This window comes from Marmota marmota, unplaced genomic scaffold, assembly GCF_001458135.2.
Source record: "Marmota marmota marmota unplaced genomic scaffold, marMar, whole genome shotgun sequence".
In the NCBI taxonomy this organism is placed as follows: Eukaryota; Metazoa; Chordata; class Mammalia; order Rodentia; family Sciuridae; genus Marmota; species Marmota marmota.
In genome coordinates, this window is record NW_026000242.1 from 12,508,661 (window position 1) to 12,515,535 (window position 6,875).

Consider the following 6,875-nt stretch of genomic DNA (forward strand, 5'->3'; position numbering starts at 1 on the left):
GCTCCGATCGCTCCTTCGCTCCTTCCCTCCGGCTCCGCAGGGCCCAGCCAGGCGCGCGCCGCCGCTGACGTGCGCCGACGTCAGGGGCCGGGCAGGGGCGGGGCGGGACCGGGCCTCGATTGGTCACCATGGCGACCGGAGCACCGCCGACGTAGGCGGCGCGAGGGAGAAAGGGTGGGACGCCGCGCGGGGAGGGGCGCGGACCTGGCCGGCGCGGTCCTTCCGGGCTTCGGAGCCCTCCGCTCTTTCTCCGCCTCGCTGCTGCCAGGGCGGGGTCGCCGCCCGGCCCGCCCGGTTTCCCGGCCTTCCAGCCGTAGGGCAAGAGCGAGCCCTGGTGGGCCGTTCGGAGGTGTGCATCGACCTGCATCTGGCCTGTGGGCTGCTGCTCTGCCCCGGCGTTCTCCGCCCACCTGCGGACCTTCCCGCCAAAACCTCTCACCTATGAGTAGAGTGCTCCCTAAATTTGGCTTCAGCAAAGAACTGTGGCTGAGTAACGCGTTGCTCACAGGCTTCTTTCTTTGTGTCCTTTTCTCATGTCGTTGCTATAAACGTCCTTCCACATTTTGATGTCGCTGAGGACTCATTCTGACAGCATATAGACTCACAGAATTGAAGAGACAGACCCTAGAGATTCTTAACCCAGGCATTTGGAAGCTCCAGTGGCCTTTGGAAGCTGGAACGCCCTGAAATTGTAGGCAAAGTTTTGCTTATTTGAGAGTGTCCCTGGGGAAAGGGGATCATAGCTTTTATCGGATTCCCAAACTGTGAGTGACCCTGAAAAGATTAAGAAATGTGTTTTTAATCCAGTTCCTTTTGATATGACGAGGGAGGCAGCAAGGAATGAAGGGAATTGCCAAGGTCATACAGGTAATGCTAGGATTATGAATTATCACACCAGTCTTTCATATGGTAAAACAGGAACAGCAAAATTTTAATATTTTGAAATATATTATGTGCCTCCAGATCTTGGTTTGTGAATACCATTCTCCACTAAAAGGAGTCAGACTCCTTAGCAGATTGGCTCATTTGAAGGAAGAGACAGGGAAAGTATAAAGTGCTCTTAAAAGATTTTGTACCAGAAAGCAAGGAGATTTCTTGTATATGTCAAGGATATGTCAAAAGACAAAAGAAGACAGCTTGAAGTTACCCCCACTTACCAAATCAGAGGCAATTTAAGTATCAAAAAAGAATAATGATAGATATGGATTATAAAACATTGAATTTTTAAAAAGAACCCATATTTTCACTTTAACTTTTAAATACATAAATATAATAAATAAAATACAATCTATTTTAAATAAATATGTAAGGGGGGAGAAATTACAGTTCTTGACAGTGGCATGCCAAACAAATGCATGTGGAAGAAATGGTGAAACTACAAAATCACCATTTTGCAACTATTATGGTAATAATTGATTCAGACAAATCTGTTAAATGGTGTTAAAATCATTGGGTGGGACAATCTGGGGAAAATGATATGTACACAATCTCAAAGTATCTTTGGATTGCTTATTATTAGATAGGGTTAGCAAAGGCACCTTTACAGTGAATAAAGCTGACAGCTGCCACCCTAACCAAGTGATGCAAGTTGATGTCACTATTAATGAATAAAATAACATGATGTGCTTCCTGATGTGAGGCATTGAAGACGTATTTCATATTCAATATCCCTGGAAACAAAATGTATATTATGAATCTATCACAAAGCGACAATCAGAAAAATGTACTTGAGAAACATTCTACCCGATACCTGACCTGTACTCTTAAACAATGTTAGTGTCGTGAAAGACAAAGGGCTGAGGAACAGTTCTAGATTTAAGGGATTAAAGAAACATGCCAGTTATGGCAATGTGTGATCCTAGAAAAACATGTTATAAAGGATGATTAGTTGGGCTGGGGATGTGGCTCAAGTGGTAGCGTGCTCGCCTGGCATGCGTGACGCCCGGGTTCGATCCTCAGCACCACAAACAAACAAAGATGTTGTGTCCGCCGATACTTGAAAAATAAATATTTAAAAAAAAAAAAAGGATGATTGGTGAAATTTGAATATGGATTTGAATTTGAATATTAGGCAAAAGTATTGTCTCAATTTTAAGCTTTTTGAATTTCATAATTGTACTATGTAATGAAAAAGGGTGCCCTTATTAAGAAATACTACTAAAATATTTAGGGATAAAAGTTTGTGATATGTGCAACTTACTCTCAAATGGTTGAGCAAAGATAGGTAAGACAAATTTGAAATGTTGACTTGATGAGTATTACTAAAGTTTATATGGTCATTCACTGTATTGTTCTTACTTTTCTTTAGTTTTAATTTTTAGTGAAAGTTAATATGTGTTATGTATCTTCTCATCCCTTCCTCTTTCTTTTATTTTGTTAGTGCAAGACTGACTGGATTGTAGGCCTGCCACTGCTCAGTGTGCTTCTGCTCTTCACTCTCCCCAAATAATACCTTATTCTACTGCAAAGTATGTTATTTGTGAAAGTGAGGGGAGAAATGGGAAAAGGCTGATCAGATTTCTGGATTGATGGGAGTAGTAAATGAAAGTTCCTCTAACTAGAGCAGGAACTGTCCTATGTACCTCATTTCAAAAATAATTCCTATATACATTTTCCACTTAAATGGTTGTGTTTTAATTGTTTTGGGGGTAGGGTTTTTTTTCCTGGGCATTGATGAAAAGTCACTTATACAAGAACCAGAGAATGCACATAGACTTACTAGAATTAACAACCTCCTCCTTTAAAATACACCTTTTGAACAAAATTTTTTACTAATTTTTATCTGATTATTTTAATAGGATAACCAGGCCAACCAACTACCTACTTGCACAATCTGGGAATAAGAATTGATTTGAGACCAGAAAGAAGAAAGGGGTGGCTGGGAGTACTAAAACATTTTTGGAAAACCAGAGTTCAGTTGAATGTGCTGTGTATCTTCAGATTGGAGAAAGAGAGGCCAGAGGTAGGGGAGAGAGAGGAGGGATTGTGCCCCAAATCAGCTTCACACATATGGACATGCAATGAGTGTATCACTGAAAATGACGACTAGGTGTAAATATACCCCTGAAGAACTATAGGTAGGTTAATTTAGAATACTGAAACTTCAGATTCAGATTCAGTTTGTTTCTTTGATACAAAAAAACCTACTCTTCCCTCTCCTATTTCAATCTTGTATGTCTCTTAGGTGCTTATATTTCCCATTAAATGATAGCTATATGCATTTTTGCAATTTTTAATTTTATTCAACTCTTGCTTTCTTCTTCCCTTCCTTTCTCCTTTCTCCCTGTTCCCACTACTACCACAGAGGCCCTCAGGCAAATAGGATAATAGATGTGGGATACAGAAAAGAAAGAAAATTTCATACGGTTCCCATATTTTCATCTCTGGTTTTAGTATAAGTGAAGTAGAGCTCTCTAATCTCCAGATTTCTATTTACTTGACCTTTAAAATGCAACATTTCCATCTAATGCTTAGTCCCTATATTTTTCATTGAGTTGAATAATAATAATAATAATAAAGGTTAGCACTTCCAAAAGCAAAATGGTGTTCACAGAGAAAAAATTAAGAAAGATGGTGAGAAACTGAGATAAGAATTAAATCTAGGACTGGGGTTGTGGCTTAGCGGTAGAGTGCTTGCCTAGCATGGACAAGGCACTGGGTTCAATCCTCAGCACCACATAAAAATAAATAATAATAAAAATTTAATTAAAGATATTGTATCCAACTACAACTAAAAATAAATATTAAAAAAAGAATTAATTCTATAACACACTTGTGTAAAGTAGAATTACAAATGCATGGAATGAGGAGAGGAGTTAGCAACAAGGTAATGAAAGAATGCTACAAAATTTGAGGAAAGAAAACTTGCAGTATGTAGACACTTTGCTGAAGCAGACAGCCTGTGAACTTGAAAAACAAGATATGTACCATTTGTTTTCTTGATTATGAACAATATCTGTATTTTTATTGTTTTATCATTTCAGAACTGAAGGTAAGTTAATATACTAATAGGCCTAAGCCTGGATTTAAATTTATTTCAAATTAAAAACTAGTAAAATCCTTATTAGATGACTTTCCTTAGGAAAAATAAATTAAAAAGCTAAAAAGAACTTTACTTTTTATATTAACAAAGGCAGAAAGTACATGAAAAAACCCAAATTACTGGCCCATGCCTTTATTCATAGAAAATATGGGTATTTGTGAAACATGCATCAATTTGCCAGGTTAATGAAAATGTGGGTGCCCCTCTATACAAGATACTATTATAGAAATAAACTAGAGGATTGAGGTTCTTTGAGGAAAACTTTCTTTGGTGCTTTTATTTTATTTTTTAAACACCTTTATTGAGATACAACTGATTTCTATGCAAAAACATGCAATGGAAGTGGGATTGATGAGTCACATGATAGTTTAAAAAAATTTTTTTTGGAAACTTCAATTTTCGGTAATGGCTGTAATGGTTTACATTCCTACCATGAGTGTATTGAATTCTCCACATCCAGGCGTCAAATTCTCTGCATCCTTGCCACTATCTTTTTTTTAATTGATAATAGCCACCTATAAAATATAAGGTGATATTTCATTTTGGTTTTGATTTGCATTTCCCTGGTTAGTAATAAAGTTGACCATCTTTTCCTCTACCTGATATCCATTTGTATATTGTCTTTGGATAAATGTTTATTCAAATTCTTCGCTCATGTTTTAATCAGTTTATTTTTTACTTGATTTTTAAAAATATTTTTTAGTTGTCAACAGACCTTTATTTTATTTATTTATATGTGGGGCTGAGAATCGAACCCAGTGCCTCACACATGCTAGGCAAACACCCAACCACTGAGCTGCAAAACCCAATAAATAAAAGTCCCTTTTATTTGATTTTGTTTTCAATTGAGTTATAGGTGTTCCTTATATATTTTGGATATTAACTTCTTATCAGATATATGGGCTACATTTTTTCTACCATTCTTAAGTTGCTTTTTCATTCTATTGATGATTTCCTTTGCTGTATGGAAGCTTTTTAGTTCAATGTTGTCCCACTTGTCTATTTTTGCCCCTTATCTGTGATTTTTGTGTCATATCTAAGAAATCACTGCTAAGATCAATGTCAAAAAGATTTTCACCTATATTTTGCTCTAGAAGTTTTATAATTTTACATCTTATGTTTAAGTTTTTAGTTCATATGAGTTCCTGGAAGATTCTGGGATAAAATTTTAAAAGAGGGTCCTTGACATTCTAATACCAATGATTCAATATATATGCTTATCAACTCTCAGTTACTTCCCCCTTAGTTCTTTCTTTCTATTATTGGAATATTTTGCTATCTTCCCAAATCTACTAGATCAAAACTTCTTTGAAGGTAAAGATTATATCTTAGTACTTTTTGAATTCCTAAGATTTTTAAGCAGAATTCACCAAATGCTATTTAGTTTGATGTTTATTATGTTCATGTGCTGACTATCCTGGTAGATGTTTGGGATAAAAGCATAAATAAGTATTGTTGGTTTGGAATGGAAGCTCAAAATCCAACTTAGGAGTGAATGTGGCTCCACCACTTACTAACTGGTAACTTTGAGGAAGTTACTTAATCTGCCCCTCTCCCTGCCTGAGTTTCTCATCTGTTAGATAGTGCTAAATAACAGCACACATCGCAGAGGATTATTGTGAGGAGGGTAGACACATAAACAAATCATTTTAATGTAACATGGAAGAATTAAGGGGTTTGCACAAGGGGCTCAGAGGAGAGGCATTTAGCTCAGTTTAAGGGCTCCCAGGGGAGCCCCCCCCCCAAAAAAAAAAGACTGATCAGAATTGTAAAGGCCTAATAAGTGCCAGGTGAAAAAAGATTGGATGAAGATTTGAAGAAATGAGATAAACAAAGATCCCAAAGGTAGGCTGAGATAACTACTAGGCTGAGGTAACTACTATCAGTTGGGAATATCTAGTGATGAGATTGTCTGCAGATAAAACTGAAAGATAATGCAGACCAGGTTATGGAGGTCTCTCTTACCCCTTCTAACCACACTGATTTTCCTGAACACTTCTTTAGAGGAATTCTGTGACTAGGTTGAAAGCTGCTGAAGTGATGGAATCTGACAAAGGCATTGATAAGATGTGAAGGATGGGAGAGAGAGATGTTGAAGATTGCTCTCAGGTTGTTCACAGGAGCAAATAATCACTGAGAACTTACCACTTCACATTCACTCTGCTGGGCACTGAACATACAAAAGTGGATGCAATATGGTCCCCAGCCCTCAAAGAACATTATAACCTATTTCATTTAAACATTTAGCTTTTATTCTTACAAAGATATTATAAAAGACTGTTATATAACTTGCAGAAATCAATACATATTATGTCTGTGTACCAGAGCAAAATGAGTTGTGCTAGGAGTCAAATGTTCTAGACTGACATTTGTAAGTTCTGCATACATAATTCTGAAACTCAGGAGCAAGATCTAGGGTGAAAATGTAAAGATTGATAGTTTTGGTAGTTGAAATCAATGGTATGGACAGTATCATCCAATGGGAGTATCAAGAATGAAGGAGAAGGCAGAATCCTATAGTATTTGTTTATCACTCACAAAGTAAGCAAATAAAGAGAAGTATTTTCTCCCCACCAAAATGAGAGGCCAGGGGAATAAGAGAATAGATAGAAACGGGAAATTTTCTTAAAATCTAGGGAAAGAATATTTTTGAATCACTGAAAAGATGTTAAGCAAGATAAAGATTTGAAGGAATTCACTGGATTTAGTCACAAAGAGATAATGATCTTTGCAAGTGTTTCAGAGTGCTGGGGATGGAAGACAAATTGGGGTAGGTGGGGAGTGGTGAAGAAAAGTGAGCGTAGAACATTTTTTAAAGAAACTGGTTTTGAAG